The 17,279-nt window shown below is 37.1% G+C and overlaps 2 pseudogenes across 1 annotated transcript; both read left to right on the forward strand.

Annotated features, from left to right (window-relative positions):
* Positions 1-2,614: 2,614 nt before the first annotated feature.
* On the forward strand, positions 2,615-7,124 carry LOC149016132 (pentatricopeptide repeat-containing protein At5g18475-like; annotated as a pseudogene).
* Positions 3,231-5,962, forward strand: LOC149016133 (L-type lectin-domain containing receptor kinase IX.1 pseudogene; annotated as a pseudogene). Its single transcript, XR_016173668.1, has 2 exons — positions 3,231-3,352; positions 3,748-5,962. The product of XR_016173668.1 is annotated as an L-type lectin-domain containing receptor kinase IX.1 pseudogene (transcript).
* Positions 7,125-17,279: the final 10,155 nt, after the last annotated feature.

Consider the following 17,279-nt stretch of genomic DNA (forward strand, 5'->3'; position numbering starts at 1 on the left):
TAACGATGTTGAAACAGGGATGGAATTAATTATCGAAGAATGACTTTATTGAAAACCCATATTAATATATTTTGGTAAACTGAAAATATGTGTGGATAGTTTTGTAAAGACAAACCGTTTTATCTTTTTGGTGAAATGATCATCTATTTAAATTTAAAAAAAAGAGAAAACTTACATCCTAAATTATCTATGAATATAGGGAAACATCAAAAGGAGGAAGGCTGGAAGGGGAGATCAAACAATCAAGATGACGGGGATTTAGCTGCAAAAGATGCAAGACGGTCAGCAGCATTATTTCCCTCCCTAAGGAAAATAACTCTTGATTCAGCAGCTACCAAATATCCTGGATAATATGTAGAATACTCCACGGATTAGAGAGCCAAATTTTGTTAGTGATGTTGTTGATGCTCGAGAGTTGTCTCCTTCAATATTGATTTTGGAGAGACGAAGACTTGCAGTGAGCTGGAGGGCTTTCCTCACAGCCAAAGATTATGCAATGAGAGAGTTTTGTTGAACACTGTGTTCCGCAACCAGAAAACCATACGTCCTTCAAAATCCCTGCCAAGTCCACAAAAACCTGAGGAGTTCTATTGATCAAGATGAGCTCCGTCAACATTGATTTTGATCCAATTCTCTGGAGGTGATTTCCATTTGATCAAACTTGTCTCTCCTGTGAAGACTGTTTGGAAAAGTCTTTGCCTTGGAATTCTTGTATGAGATGAACAGCCCAATATAGAGTTGTTTTGGAGTTTTTTAAGGCTTACATGCGAGGTGCTTGTGAAATTAATCCACAGAGAAGTTCTGCTGTCCTTTCTTTGAGATATCTTTGATTATGTCTTCCACTTGTTGTTTTAAGGAAAGAGAGAGATTCCAAATGGTGCATTGAAATTCTGCCCACACTTCTGACGTATACTTGCAAGTTAAAAAATATGTGATCAAACTCAATTCCATCAGCAACGCAAAGGGAGCGAAAATCATGGGATAGACAACCTTTTTTTTTCCTGCAATATTTCTCCCAGAGGATGCTTTCATGAATCAGTTTCCATATAAAATGGAAAACTTTTGGGGGCATGGATAAATGCCAAAGCTTCAACGAAAGAGAATTCCGACCATAAAGAAGAAGAAAAGAAAGAAAAAAAAAATCAATGATGATATAAGTATATAACATTATCATCATTATGATGCTTTTAGTAAACAAAATTCTTTTACCAATATCATATTTTTGTTTCTTGTCCTCTTCTTTGTGCAAGTAACTCTACTCACAAGCAGGATCCAACGTTTTGTTATTGCCAATATATTATCCCCCTCTATCGTATTAATATCGACATTGTATTCGACATGGTCAATGATTGTGCCATACTGTGATTGGATGATATGGAATGATTAATAATATGAAATTACCTTAACAAGACATGATCCTTCTGTTGATTTAAAAAATTCCCCTTACTGATATCTAATTTTTATAGATAAAGAAAAGAAAAAAAGGATAACTTATTGCTTGTATGGAACAAAGGGATTGGAGGGTGCAATCTTTGAGATTGAGAAACTTTCTTTTAGAACTCTATGCTACAACTTGGCATTTCCTTTTTCTTAGACCCGTTTTTGGATAAGACAACACTCCAATGGTTTGTTATTTTTATAATAACTTGTTATTTTGTGTGGATGGAATGAAAGAAGGTTTTGAATGATCAGCCTATAACCCCAATAAGATTTTATTTAATGTGCACCGGTCGATAAATGATTTTTTTTTTTTTTTTTTGGGAGGTGGGGGAGAGGGGGTAACTAACTTGTTAGATATACAAAACCATACACATAATGAAAATCCACAATGCTTAATTGCTCCTCTAACTAATTTGAATGATATTCACCTTTCATTTTAACGTGTGGAAGGATTTTTAATCAAGAATTGAAATAAACTACTTTTGAGTATGGGACTTCTTCGGGAAGAAACATTGGGTTTTTGTCCATGGAAAACCTAAAATCAGCTAATATTTTGAAGGACTTGATTGGATGTTTAAGTTTCAGAGTAGATTAGGTGTGTCTTTCCAAACAACTACACACGAAGTATAGTGCAGTGAAGACTGAGGAGGGTATTCTCTATTGCCAAAACCAAAGCATGCGTGGCCTCTAAGCCTAACCTCATCAAGGATATATATTAGTACTACTATCAATGATAGTAGTTATTTCACCTTTAAATGCTATCCCTTTTAACTTGGTTTCCGAAGATGACAGCGGACCAGAATTACTTGGGTCATGCGTATTAACCGTCAAGTCGAGATTTCGGACAATCAGATTTGAAATTTCAGTTGAAACGTTGAATTTCCATGGTCGAGATTGATTTCGATCTGACGGCCTATAGTGTGTGGTGTTGCCGAATGGGTGCGAACCCAAGACCTCTCCATGGAAGTTCGGGGTTGCTCAACTAATCCACCATTGACATGTTTGGCTTGATGGTCCTTACATTAAAGCAAGACCTGCAGCGGACTCTATTTGTTTTCTTTAGGCAAAAAAGTCAAAAGGTATTAGGATTTTCTGCGCTTCAATGATTATGTAAGCGTTTCTCTTTTAATCCATTTTATCGAACAGTTGGCGCGCAAATTACGATTAACGGCTAGCAATACCTATTGATTAAGTTTCTCATTCGAGCTTTCAGTACTTCTAACCTACTTCATGGAAGTTACGATCAAGTATTACCGTCGGCTCACTTCTTTATTGTCCTCGTCTTTGCTTCCATGGGTTTCTCTTCTGCAGTATCTCAAGTCGACCACTCTAAAACCTGATCCTCCAACCCAACCATCTTCAATCCAAGAATTACAGAGAAAACCCAAGTTCATATCTCATGAAACCGCCATCTCGATGATCAAACGTGAGAAAGACCCACAACGAGCCTTAGAGATCTTCGATATGATGGCCACTCAGATGGGCTTTAATCACAACCATTCGACTTATTCCACTATCGTTCAAAAGCTAACCCTTTTCAATAAATTCAACGCCATTGAAGCAATTCTTCGTCAGATGGCTTTTGAGACCTGCAAATTCCATGAAGGTCTGTTTCTTAATCTAGTGCCCAATTTTACCAATTCTTCTCTGAACCGAAGTACACTTGGAGATGTTTTATGCAATTCAGCCAATTGTTCGTGAAAAGCACTCACTGAAGGCTATCAGCACTTGTCTACACACACATCCTTGTCGAATCGGATCAGCTTGATTTAATCCATGGGTGTTGTTAACGAATAAATCAACCAACTGTCGATTTCTGCTACCTTCGGTTATCAATTCAGAATAAGCTCTTTTCTCGGAAGCCATGGTCAATACAGTATAATTTGTTTCTTGTGCTCTGTTCAAATCCAAGGTGAAAATCACTTCTTCTCTCTTATGCTTTCTAAGCCAGCGTGTGGAAGAAGGTACTAACACGCTTTCAAGTTGAATCATTCATCTGGCTCATGAAGGAAGAATTGTGATGGGATTAAAAGTCAACCGTCAAAGACTTGAAAGTGTTAGACTCCTTGTACCTCTGAGTTCACTCCCCCACCATCTCTCCAAGACGAGCAACCACAATATTACGGGCTTCAGATCCAAAAAACTTCTAACCAAAATCATGGCTTTCATACCATCAGTGAATTGCAAATATCTCCTATTTTCAAAGATGTGTTGTACTCTCTTTCAGGGTTCACTCTATTTCTTGCTTTTGGTTGTCAATAATGTCTCTCCTGCAACATCACTGAGCTTCAATTTTTCTAGTTTCAGTGGATCAGAATCTCATGACATCGTCACCAGGGAAGATGCAAGGGTCTCTGATCAATTAATTGACCTCACAACAAATCGACAGGATCAGCGCCCTTCTTTTAGTGTGGGTGGAGTGTTTTATGATACTCCACTTCAACTCTGGGACAAGAAGACAGGAAACCAAACCAATTTCTCTACCCATTTCTCCTTCACCTTTGGAGCCATTTCAGGCTCTGAAGTATACTTTGGGGATGGGTTTGCTTTCTTCCTTGCTTCCAATGGTTCAGTAATCAATATGAATAATAGTGGTGGTGGTTTTGGTCTTTTCCCGTCTACAGCAGATATTTCCATTATCGCAGTGGAGTTCGACACTTATCAGAATCAATGGGATCCAGATAACAGTCACATAGGTATCGACATTTCTTCCACCGTATCTGTAAGAAATATCTCATGTAATAACTCTCTCTGGAATCGAATGAGAAATCATAGTAAACCTTGGGAGGCATGGGTTAGATATGATTCAAGTTCACTGAACCTCAGTGTGGAATTGACTTGTGCTTATGAATTTCTTTCTTGTGAGACCTGTAGCCTCCACTATATTATCGATTTGAGGGAATATCTTCCAGAAAATGTAATGATTGGGTTCTCTGCGAGCACAGGAGGTGCCACGGAGCTACATCAGCTCAGCTCCTGGGAATTTAGTTCGAGTTTGGAGATCGAAAATTCCAATATTACGAGACCATCTGTAAAAGTTGCTCGAAAACAAAAAATTGGGATGGTAGTGTCAGTCGGATTGATTGTTGGCGGAGGTCTTGCTGTGATTATTACTGTATTGGGTTTGTTTTTCTTTATCAGGCGAAGAAAGAAACATAAAAGCAAAGCAGGTGATGAGGATTTGATATTAGATGTGCCGATGGGACCTAGGGAGTTTACTTTTGCTGAATTGGCTCGAGCAACTGGGGACTTCAATGAGGAACAAAAGCTTGGACAGGGAGGATTTGGAGGGGTTTATAGAGGATTGTTGAGTGAAATCAACAAGGATATTGCTGTGAAGAGGATTTCCAAAGGGTCTAAACAGGGGATAAAGGAATATGCATCTGAAGTAAAGATCATTAGTCGATCTGCGGCATAGGAAGCTTGTGCAACTAATTGGATGGTGCCACCAAAAGAAAGAGCTACTTCTTGTGTATGAATTCCTACCCAATGGAAGCCTTGACTTCCATCTATTCCAAAACCGGGGTTCTTTGATATGGGATTTGAGGTACAAAATAGCTCTTGATTTGGCCTCTGCATTACAGTATTTGCATGAAGGGTGGGAACAATGCATTCTCCACAGGGATATCAAATCCAGCAATGTAATTCTAGATACCCATTTCAATGCTAAACTTGGGGATTTTGGTCTAGCTAAGCTTGTGAAACACAAGGAAGAATGCTTGCAAGCAACCATCAATGGAGATGGTACCACAGGTGACAATAACACAACCACACAAACACAAACAAACAACATAGCTGGTACCAGGGGATACATGGCTCCTGAATATGTATTAAATGGTAAGGCTACCAAAGAATCTGATATCTATAGCTTTGGCGTCGTTCTTCTAGAAATTGCTTGTGGGAGAAGGCCAATTGAGATTATGGCTGACCCTGATGAAGTAAGTTTGGTAAATTGGGTTTGGGAGCTCTATGGAACACAAAGACATCTGGAAGCTGCTGACCCAAGTCAAGGTGTGGATTTTGACAAGAGACAAGTAGAGTGCTTGATGATTGTTGGGCTATGGTGTGCTCACCCAGACTACAAACTCAGACCTTCCATTGGAAAAGCTATTCATGTTCTTCAATTTGATGCTGCATTGCCCATTCTCCCAAGTAAGATGCCTGTGCTCACAAATCTACCCTCTCCAAGTTAAACAGGTCATTAGTTGATTCATCTTCTCCCTCTATATTACTCTTGAGTTATCCAAGTTAAGTCGATATCTAACGGATGGCTGAAGTCCCCCCTCCCCCTCCAACCTTTGCAACCACTCCCTTTTAATGTACTTTTGAATTGCATACCTTGCAGCCTTGCTTACGTTTCTCTTTTACAACTTAGCGAATCTTTGTATAAGCAGGATACTCTACCAGTTGTAATATTGTGCTGTATTCTGGATTCTGTACCATTCCCTGTATTGAGGTTCCTTGTTTAGGTATCTCCATTACAGATGGCATTCTTATGAATTTATTCCCAACTCTATAAGGAAATATACGTGCATATTAGGATCATATCATATTAGCATCATCAATGCATGCCATACCATGGGATTATGGTATAACATAACATAGTCCCATGATATAGCACAGTCATCATTATGATCCGTTCATTACAACACTGTGACACAATTCTTCTATCATTATCATATTTTTGCTTCTTGTCCTCTTCTTTCTGCAACTGACTCCATTTCAAGCTGGATTTTCAATGTCGAGTCATTGCCAATACACGATCACCCTATATCGTATTAATATCGATATGGTACTAGATATCTTATGTTGTTATGATGATAATGCCATATTGTGATATAGCTAGCTTGACCCGATGATATGGATGATTAATGAAGAAAACTATTGACTTGAAGCCTAACAGCTGCATTTCCAATATCTTGGTTTAAGCATCATTGCAAGAAGTGTAACCTTGATTCTGCTTTTGAAGTTCTAGAAGAGATGAGGAAGTCTACAGTATCACACCCAAATTTAATCATGCACTCCACTCTAATAGGTGGTCTCTGTGAAAATGGAGGACTCAAAGAATCAATCGAATTGGATCGAGCTAGAAAGGTAATGGACTTTATGAGTAAGAATTGATGTCAGCAAAAATTTTTTAATTACTCTTGTCTGATGAATGGATTGTCTAAGGGAGAATACAAGAGATTACAGAGGTCTTCAATGAGATGTGAAGCTCTGGTTTAGAAACTGATGATATTGACCATACTACCATAATCAATTGCTTCTGTAGGGCTGGAAGAGTCGAAGAAGCTCTCAAGCTGCTGAGAGAGATAAGAGGAAAAGGGATGCAGAACTGATATTGTGACCCTATTAGGGTGTTTATCTGAACAAAGCAAGTTATTGGATTGTGTTGAATTCTTATGCAAGGAAAAAGATATGGAAAACACAATCGAGATGTTGGGTCTCATGCTAGAAAAGGGGGTTTTACCTCATCTTGCAACTTTAAATGAGTTGTGATCAGTCTCTGTGAGGCTGGAATGGTGGCATATGCAACTGAGGCACTGAATGGGTTAGGAGAGAGAGGTTTTAAACCAGAGCTTGTTGTGTGGGTTTGCTTGATTGAATCGATCTGTGGAGAAAGGAAACTTTTGACAGCATTCCAACTGCTCGATGACTTGGTTATTCCAGAAACAAGAAGTTAATACTCAAAGAAAGCAACTTTTTTTTTTTTTTTTTTTTTTTTTAATATTTACTTCCTCAAATTGAGTGGAAAGAGTCCAGTGAGATAATCAACTGCCATTGCAAAAAAAGGGCTCAAGTACAAGCATGAAGCCATGAATTATGGATGCCCTTTTTAGTCTTCAGGATGGTGAAATGCATGTTCACATATTTATCTGTGCCCTTCTTCTGTAACCAGGTCAGTTTCCTCTGCTACAGAACAGGTTTCCCCAGAGACTGCTTGATATCATTCTCCAGACTTGAAGCTTAATTTCGTCTTGGAAAGCTAACCAAGGCTGAAAGGTAACAGAACCACAATGCCTGAAAGCCTGCATCTGAGCAATGGAAGGAATCTAATGGCAGGAAGATCAGGGACAACAAATTGGGAAGGAAAAATCATTACAGATCACACAACCACAAATCCTGTTGATAACTTTCATTTGGACAAGAAATCGAGCAGCTTGTAAATTATACTACAAGCAATTGGCTCTGTTGGGATCTTTCTATTGTTTGCTAAATGCTACTGACAAATCTTTGGGGAGTTCAGGCAGGAACTTTTCTATCTTGAAATAAAAAAGCTGGGTTTACTCGTATAAGAGCAAGAACCAAGATACAACTTGTGGATTGTTGTTAAACTAATTAGCTTTTATGTTAAATTCTTTCATTCCCATAGTTTTGTATATATGTTTATGTTTGGGCTTAATTTGATCCTTTATAACGGTCTTCTATTTAGACTTTTATAAAGACCATGCCCTAATGAGGAATTCTGGAGAATGGATGGTCTTCTATTTAGACTTCTATAAAGACCATGCCCTAATGAGGAATTCTGGAGAATGGATGGTCTTCTCTTTAGACTTCTATAAAGACCATGCCCTAATGAGGAATTCTGGAGAATGGATGTAGTAGTATGCCCAAGTATTAAGAATTTAAGGCCTTTATGGGTTTTGACTATTCAAAAGAATAGTGTTGTCATACTACCTTCTTTTTTAGTTTATCATCGGTGCAAGTAGTTCCATACTGATGAATACAAAAATGTTTTTGCCTGTGATGTCTGATATCGAGCTGAAGGTGATGAAACAGAGAACCCACTGCATTGAACATAAACATGAACCTTCTTAATCCTCACAACTCCCATAGTTAAGTTCTCATGTTACACGCAGTAGCCTTTATTGATCTTTCACTATAATTCAGAGTAGTTTAAGGTTTTACCATCTCCGTAATAAGTTCAGAAAACAGAGAATTCTGGTGAGGGTTTAGGTGGCTTCACTATGGCTGTGTTTGTTTGCTGGAATAAAAGTGGGGTGGGAAAAAAGGGGTGGGAAAATTCTTGAAAAGAGTGCAGTTTTCTTACTTTTCCCTTAATTCCCAAAATGGTAGATTGTTTGGTTGCTTGGAGTGGAAAACGAGAGACAAGGTTTCTTTGAATCAAGGAAACGTGTGTGCTGATGTAGCAGCTCAGTTTTCCCACCCCAAGCTATTTTAAAACCTCACATATTTGGTGGGATTTTGTGGGAAAGTTGGGAAAAGTAAACAGTGGGACCCACCACTATCACTTTTCCACAAAACTCTTTCCTTCTCCCTCACCCCACTACACATGGGACCAACATGTTTTTTTTTCTCACCCCACCTTTGCAAACAAACGCAACCATATATGTGTAATGATTAATAGAAGATTGAAGCCATCACTAATGAGAATTACAACAATACAATATAAGTTTTCTAGTTTGAAAACTAATCAATCCCTATTTATTCTTGTTGTAATTTGAAGAAATAATTGCTTAGAAGGTTATTTTCATTCATAGGCCCCAATGGGGTATTTATAGTTACAATCTGAGTAAATCCTACTCTGAGTAGGATAAGGAAATACATAGCAAATAGAATAGAAGTATAACTAAAAGAGGAGTCTAATCCAATTAGGAAACCTTAATCATACTTCCAACACTCCCCTTCAAGTTGAGGCATGGATATCACACATGCCCAACTTGACCAAAAGAGTATAAAACATCTGTCCAGGTAAACATCTGCAATTTGATCTTCAAACTTATAGATTACGTCTGCCTTATAAACTTCCATTTGCTTTGTCTTCATCTTTACTGCAACTTTATGTCTCCAAGGAAGAACGCCCAAGAAAAAAGGTAGAATCTTCAAATGTTGAGGAAGACTAAATTTCTGCGCAAATCTAAGGGAAAATATATTTTTGGGGTAACAATTGTTAGGGTAAAACAGCCAAAGTGAAACTTTTGATTTGTAGCAATGTTAGATCTTTAAAGGGAAAGTTTGCCAAGGGACAATCTCCAAAGGTAGGGGAAAATTTGTCAAGATAAGTGACAATCTCCAAAGGTAATAGAGATCAAGTTCTGCAAAGGTCAAACGACAAATCTTTTACAAGGTTAGATCTCCGAAGAAAAGATGTCAAGTTAAGGGGCAAATTTCTAGGGTTAACAAAGATCAAGTTCTGCACAGTCAAAAAGATAGCTCTATAGCAATGTTAGATCTCCAAAGTAGAAGATTGTGAAGGTAAGAGACAAACTTTCAAAGGTAACAAAGATCAAATTCTACATAAGGAAATCTACATGAAAGGCATTGAATTGTAGACATCTTCAATCTCCCCCTCACGTGTAGCTTTACACGTGGGAAAACAATAACAAAGGAAATGAAGAAATTGTAATGGTAAGATGAATGTATCATGAAAATGTATGGATAGAAATCAGAGTAATAAATCATTACAATGGAAAAAAAAACTATGCTAACCCAAACGAAAAGAAAGCACAATTGAACAAGTCTAGAGAAAATGACAAATTCTAAAAGGTCCAACTAACACTCTCTCATCATCTTTTTCCCTTCACTTACGATTATTTTTTAATTTACGAAAGAGACCCCTGGATATATGAGAATCACGAACAGACCCATGGAAATATGATAATTCACAATTAACTCCCTTTAAATATTCGAATTCTCAATGAAGCCCCCTAGAGATATTCAAAACTACAAAATGACTCTCTGGATGGCAACAAATAGAATTTGAAGGGATAATGTGTTATTTCAAGTTACAGAAGGATAAGGGAAAAAATAGAAATCATAGGACTTAAAGGTTCAGATTGGGTTGGAGTGATGGGTTCATCGGTTCAATGGTTTTATTCCACTTGGTTGAATGGTTCAGGATGGTTCAAGGGTTTATAACAGGTTTTTTTTTTTTTTTTTTTTTTTTTTTTTTTTTTTTTGAGTTCTCCTTTCAGAAGAAGAAAAGGAGGCGGAACCAAAAAAAAAAGATGGAAGAGAAGAGTAGAGATGAGTCTTGGATAAGGAATGAGTTTTTGATGAGTCTTGGGATGGATTTGCGATGGGTTTATGATGGTGTTGGAAAATGGGGGGTGGGGGTTTGGCCATTTGGGTCTTATATTTTTTTTTTTTGACAAACACTCTACTAATGTTTCCATAAAGATATGTTTTTTGTCCAGCTCATCACTGCAGAAAATCTCGATGTAAATATCCGGTTCAAAGAAAATTCCGGAGAGTCAAGCTCAAGATCAAACCATCTTAGACAAAGAACCAAAGTCAAGAGGAGAGCATCAAGATCACTGATCAAGATCAAGTCAAAGACCAAGTCAAAGATCAAGACTTAGGCTAAATCAGGGCTTAGGACACCTTTGCATACACACACATGTAAATACATCCATAATATGTAATTCATGTTACTAGAGTGACCTAGGACGTGTTAGTAAGGTGTACAGCGCTTAGGATTGTCAAAACGATCTAAAAATCCAAGCCATATCCCAGCCCAAAGTTGTTTAGAAAAACAGAGCCCAGACGGATGTCCGTCTGAGCAGACGGACGTCCATCTGTTTTCACAACTCTGTTTCTCAGAAACAACAGAAGGTCAGACGGAATTTCCGTCTAGTAGACAGATGCCCGTCTGAACCAGTCCAGGGAAGACGGATGACCGTCTGAGCAGACGGACGTCCGTCTGTTTTCATAACTCTGTTTCTCAGAAACAACAGAAGGCCAGACGGAATTTCCGTCTGGCAGACGGATGCCCGTCTGAGCCAAACTAGGCCAGACGGATGACCGTCTGGGTAGACGGACGTCCGTCTGGCCCAGATTTGACTATAACGGCTAGTTTAAAGAGAATATCTTCTACAGCTGTTTGTAACGGATACCTTTGAGACAGATGACCGTCACGGGCGCGACGGACGTCCGTCTGGAACAAAATCTCACAAAGATTTTATATCCGTTGGGGAAATGGGGAAAGCAGTAACTTGGGGTCTATAAAAGCCCAACCATCCCCATTTGAGAATTATCCTTCTCCCCCATCTAGCACATATTCACTCACAAAGTGAAAAAGCAAAGTTTTGGTGTTTTTAGCATTTTTGATGTCCTCCCAACTCCGGTTAACTTTGAAGGATATTCCAAAGTTGAAGCTTTCACTAAAGCAAAGTCTGGAGATATTGAAACCGCTGAAGTATATTGACTCTTGGTTCATTCATTACATCACTTGCACTCAAAGGGTAAAGGGTTACTCTCTTTTGATAGGTAATATCTAATACTTTTCGTATTGTGAATTGGTTATTTTAATTCTAGTCTAGGTTGATTAGAATTCATTGTATTGGATACTCTTGTCCGTAAACGAAAATTGTATTGGATACTCTTGTCCTTGAACGAAGATTGTAAAGGGTACTCTTGCCCTGAAACGAAGATTGTAAGGGTTTGTTTATCTACCCATTGTATTGAAAGAGATCCGTTAGTGGAAATACTCTCTTGAGACTAAGAGAGGAGTGGACGTAGACTCGTAGAGTCGAACCACTATAAATTCTGTGTTTGTGATTGCTGTTTGTCTTTAGATTTCATCTTGAACTGTCAACTCATTTTGAAATTGCAACTAAACCAGAAAATTGGTATAAACCACTAGGTACAACCTAATCACCCCCCTTCTAGGTTGCACCAACAATTGGTATCAGAGCGGGAGCTCAAATCGAGATTAAAATCAATCTCAAAAAGAGTAAAAGATCATGGCATCATTGTCTAACCAATTCTCCTCAAGACCCGAAGGTTTAAATACCTCTAGACCTCCATATTTTGATGGAGAAGGGTTTGTTTATTGGAAGAATAGATTTGAAGATTTTGTTTGTGCTATTGATATAAATGTTTGGGATATAATTGTGTATGGACCAAATGAGATTACCAAACTTGATAAAGATGGTAACAAAGTCCCAAAACCAAGGATTGAATGGGATGGAATTGATAAAATTAAATCCCAAGCAAATCACAAGGCAAAAATGTTCCTACAATGTGCTTTGAGTGAAAAAGTATACAATAGGTGTGGTACTTGCAAGAATGCAAAGGAAGTTTATGAAAAATTAATAGTTACATATGAAGGAACAAACCAAATAAAAAAGATAAATTTGGATGTTTATATGCTTCAATATGAAAATTTCAAGATGTTAGATAATGAGGATATAACTTCTTTGTTTACTAGATTTTCTAACATTATAAATAAGTTGCATAGTCTTGGCAAGGAATTTGCAAATGAAGATGTGACAAGAAGAATCCTACGAGCACTTCCACCATCTTGGAGACCCAAGAAAACAGCAATTCAAGAAGTGGAAAATCTAGAACATATCACACCTGATGAGCTCATGGGATCTCTACTTGCATATGAGGCAGAACTTGAAGAAGACAAGAAGTATGAGGAAAGCCAGTCAAAAGAACAAAAGAAGAATTCCATCGCTCTTAAAAGTTCCATCAAAGACGATGAAAGCGATGAAGACAACAGTGACTCCGACAGTGATATTGCTCTTATCACAAGAAAATTCAGGAAATTTCTAAAAGGAAGAAAAGAACGGTTTCCATTCAAAGGACAAGGATCCAAAGAATTCAAAGGTAAAAGCTCATCAAAAGGTAAAATTTCATCTACTAACAATCAGGATGTTATTTGTTTTGAGTGTAGAAAACCAGGACACTTCAAAAACTAATGTCCTACCAAAGGGAAAAAGACGGCTTACAAAGCCGAAGTAGTCTACACTACAAGTGATGATGAAGAAGAAAGTGAAGAGTCCGATGAAGAAAATATCAACTTAGCCTTGATGGCCAGCTCACTTGAAGAACAAGATCATGAGGTAAGTTCCATATATGATAGTCTTGACTCTACGCTTGATGAAAATGATATAGATAATATTGATGAAGAAGATCTGGCTAGTGGTTTTGAAACTTTATACAAGTTCAGCAAGAAAATTGAAAAGAAAAACAAAATTCTAGAAGGAGAAGTAATATCTCTAAATGAAACAGTAAGCAACTTACAAGAGTACATTAGAAAAATAGAAAAAGAAAATAATGTGAAATCCACAAGTGAGGAAGAAGATCTAGATGGTCTTCTAGGAGAAGTACATTATCTCAATAACACCGTAACTGAATTACGGAAACATATTGAGAAAATAGAACTAGAAAATACAGATTTAAACAACTCTCTTGTGAAATTCACAAATGGTCAAAAGAACTTAGATAGCCTTCTAGGTAACCCCAAAAAGAATCCCCAAGACAAAGAAGGACTAGGATTCAATAGTGAAACTGAAACTCCAAGAAAAGGTAAAGAAGTTCGTTTTGAAAAAGGAACATCTAGTAAGAACCCTTTACCCACATCCAAAAATACTCAAGGAAACATTCAAGGTGGGAACAAGACTCAACCTCAAACAATTAGAAGAAAAAATGAAAAGAAAAATTACTACATTCAAAGTAAAAGAGTAAATGAAAATCAGAAGAATGGACAAAGGAATAATTAAGGACAAAATTATCATAATCAGAATTATTTAAGAAGAAATGATAGAAATCAAAACAACTATGAACATAGGCAGCAAAAATTCAAAAACTATCAAAATGTCCAAAACCAACATTATCAATTTTGGCCAAACCAAAACCAAATGATGTTTAATTATAATTGAACATATCCCTATTTTGCACCCTATGAGCATATCCCTCAACCTTCATATATGTCACATATGCCTAGAAGAAATGAAAATATTTTCAACAATACAAACAAGATAAATAGACAAAGAAGTCAAAACTTCAATGGACCAAGAAGACAAAAACCTCAAGTCCAAGAACCGTTTGATACTTGTGATCCAAGGTTTCAAAGACCAAAAGGATATCAACCTAGTTGGTTCAACATGGAACCAATAAGAACTAACCAATTTGGACCCATGTAGACGTGGGGACCAATGCACATCTATCATTTCCTCTGTAGGTTTGCTTAATGAATACTCAAAGAAGTGAATGGTACATTGATAGTGGCTGTTCCAAACATATGACATCAAATCCAAAGATCTTCACAAAGCTTAGATCATATGATGGAGGATGCGTTACCTATGGAGACAATAATAAAGGAAAGATTGTTGGCATTGGTCAAGTTAATATTGGAGGTACATCTATCTCAAATGTATATCTAGTTGATAAACTATCATATAACTTGCTTAGTATAAGTCAATTATGTAGTATAGGTTATAAAGTCACCTTTGATGTCTCTTCTTGCTATGTGAAAGATATGAATGAAAAATTAATCATTAAAGGAATTAGGAGAGACAACATCTACACTTGTGTATTCAATGAATCATCTCTTAGTATGACTTGTCTCATGTCTCTTGAAGAAACTCTAATTTGGCATAGAATTCTAGGTCACATAAATAAAAAACAAATTGAAATCATTGCATCAAAAAATTTAGTTAGAAATCTTCCAAAAATGAAATTTGACAAAAACTACTTTTGTGATGCATGCCAAAAAGGAAAACAAACTAGAGTATCCCATAAGTTCAAAAATATAGTCTCTACTAGTAGACCACTAGAACTACTACATATGGACTTATTTGGACCTATTTCCATAGCTAGCCTTGGTGGAAAATACTATACTTTTGTCATTGTTGATGACTACTCAAGGTATACTTGGACTCTGTTTCTAAAACATAAAGATGATGCATTTGAAGAATTCAGTATTCTTATCAAGCAAATTCGAAATCATAAAGGATACCTTATAACTACCATCCAAAGTGACCATGGAAGAGAATTTGATAACAACAACTACTTTGGACAATTCTGTGACAAAGAAGGCATAACTCATAATTTTTCTGCTCCTAGAACTCCCCAATCAAATGGAGTAGTAGAGAGAAAGAATAGATCACTTCAAGAAATGGCTAGAACCATGCTTAGTGAATTCTCAATGCCCAAATACCTTTGGGCAGAAGCCACAAGTACTGCTTCCTATGTCTTAAACCATGTGATAATTAGAAAATTTCTAAACAAGACACCATATGAACTCTATCATAATAAAGTACCTAGAGTTGATCACTTTCAAATATTTGGTTGTAAGTGCACTATATTAAACACTAGAGATCCTAAAGGAAAATTTGAAGAAAAAGTCGATGAATGAATTTTCCTAGGATATTCTCAGAATAGTAGAGCATATAGAGTACTAAATCGAAGAACCTTTGTTGTGGAAGAATCCATGAATGTCACATGTGATGTCTCTCCACCTAAAGATAAATATAAACCTTTAATTGACGAGGAAGATGATGGAAGGACTGAACAGGTCATTAGGGAAAAAGTGGATGACCAATCATTAGAGGAATCTCGAACCATTCCAGAAGAAAATAGAACTCACTCTCAAGAATTACCTAAAGAGGTAGTTCCTTGGAAAGATCATCCTCTTGACCAAGTCATAGGAAACTTAGGTCAAGGAATCCAAACTAGATCTAGAACCCAAAATTTTTGCAACTATGCTGCATTCATGTCAACTATAGAACCCAAGAATGCAAAAGAGGCCTTAACTGACAATTATTGGATTATGGCCATGCAAGAAGAACTAAATCAATTCGAAAGAAATGATGTTTGGGAACTCATTCCAAGACCTCGAGACCATACCATCATAGGTACCAAAGGGGTATTTAGAAATAAACTTGATGAAAATGGTCAAGTCATTAGAAATAAGGCACGCCTAGTTGCCCAAGGATATAATCAACAAGAAGGCATTGATTTTGATGAAACTTATGCACCCGTAGCCCAACTAGAATCCATACGGATGTTATTAGCATTTGCTTGCTATAAAAACTTCAAGCTGTATCAAATGGATGTGAAAAGTGCATTCTTAAATGGATTCATTATGGAGGAAGTCTACGTTGCCCAACCTCTGGGTTTTGAAGACTCAAAATTTCCTAATCATGTCTTTAAACTAAAAAGAGCTCTTTATGGACTCAAACAAGCCCCACGTGCTTGATATGAACGCCTAAGTAAATTTCTAGTCCAAAAAGAATTCTCAATGGGTAAAGTAGACACCACATTATTTGTAAAACATAAGAAAAATGATATTATAATTGTTCAAATATATGTAGATGATATCATATTTGGTGCTACCAATGAATCCTTATGTCATGAGTTTAGTACTTGCATGCGAAATGAGTTTGAAATGAGCATGATGGGTGAATTATCTTTCTTTCTTGGTCTACAAATCAAACAAAATGAAAATGGCATCTTTATCAGTCAAACAAAGTATATTAAAGAACTCCTCAAGAAATTTGATGCTACCTCTCAAAAGGCAAATGGAACTCCCATGAGCACATCTTTGAAATTATCAAAAGATGAGGATGGGACACCTTTTGATGCCACCAAATATAGAGGTATGATTGGGAGTCTTCTATACTTAATAGCTAGTAGACCAGATATCATGTTCAGTGTCTGTGCTTGTGCACGCTATCAGGCTAATCCTAAACAATCCCATGCCTATGCCATTAAAAGAATATTCAAATATTTGAAAGGCACATCAAACTTAGGACTCTGGTATCCCAAAAATCAAGTTTTTGACCTATTAAGTTTTTCGGATGCTGATTTTGCTAGTTGTCATGTTGATCGAAAAAGCACAAGCGGTACATGTCATCTACTTGGACCCTGCCCAGTGTCATGGTTCAGCAAGAAACAAAACTGTGTTGCTCTATCAACAACAGAGGCAGAGTACATTGCAGCTGGAAAATGCTGTGCACAAGTCATTTGGATGAAACAAACCTTGCTTGATTACAAGATTCAACTCCACAAATGTCCCATAAAGTGTGATAGCACTAGTGCCATCAATCTAAGCAAAAATCCTGTGCTTCACTCCCGAGCCAAGC

Source organism: Hakea prostrata, chromosome 5 (genome assembly GCF_041222555.1).
Source record: "Hakea prostrata isolate BN-2017 chromosome 5, UWA_Hpros_2, whole genome shotgun sequence".
In the NCBI taxonomy this organism is placed as follows: domain Eukaryota; kingdom Viridiplantae; phylum Streptophyta; class Magnoliopsida; order Proteales; family Proteaceae; genus Hakea; species Hakea prostrata.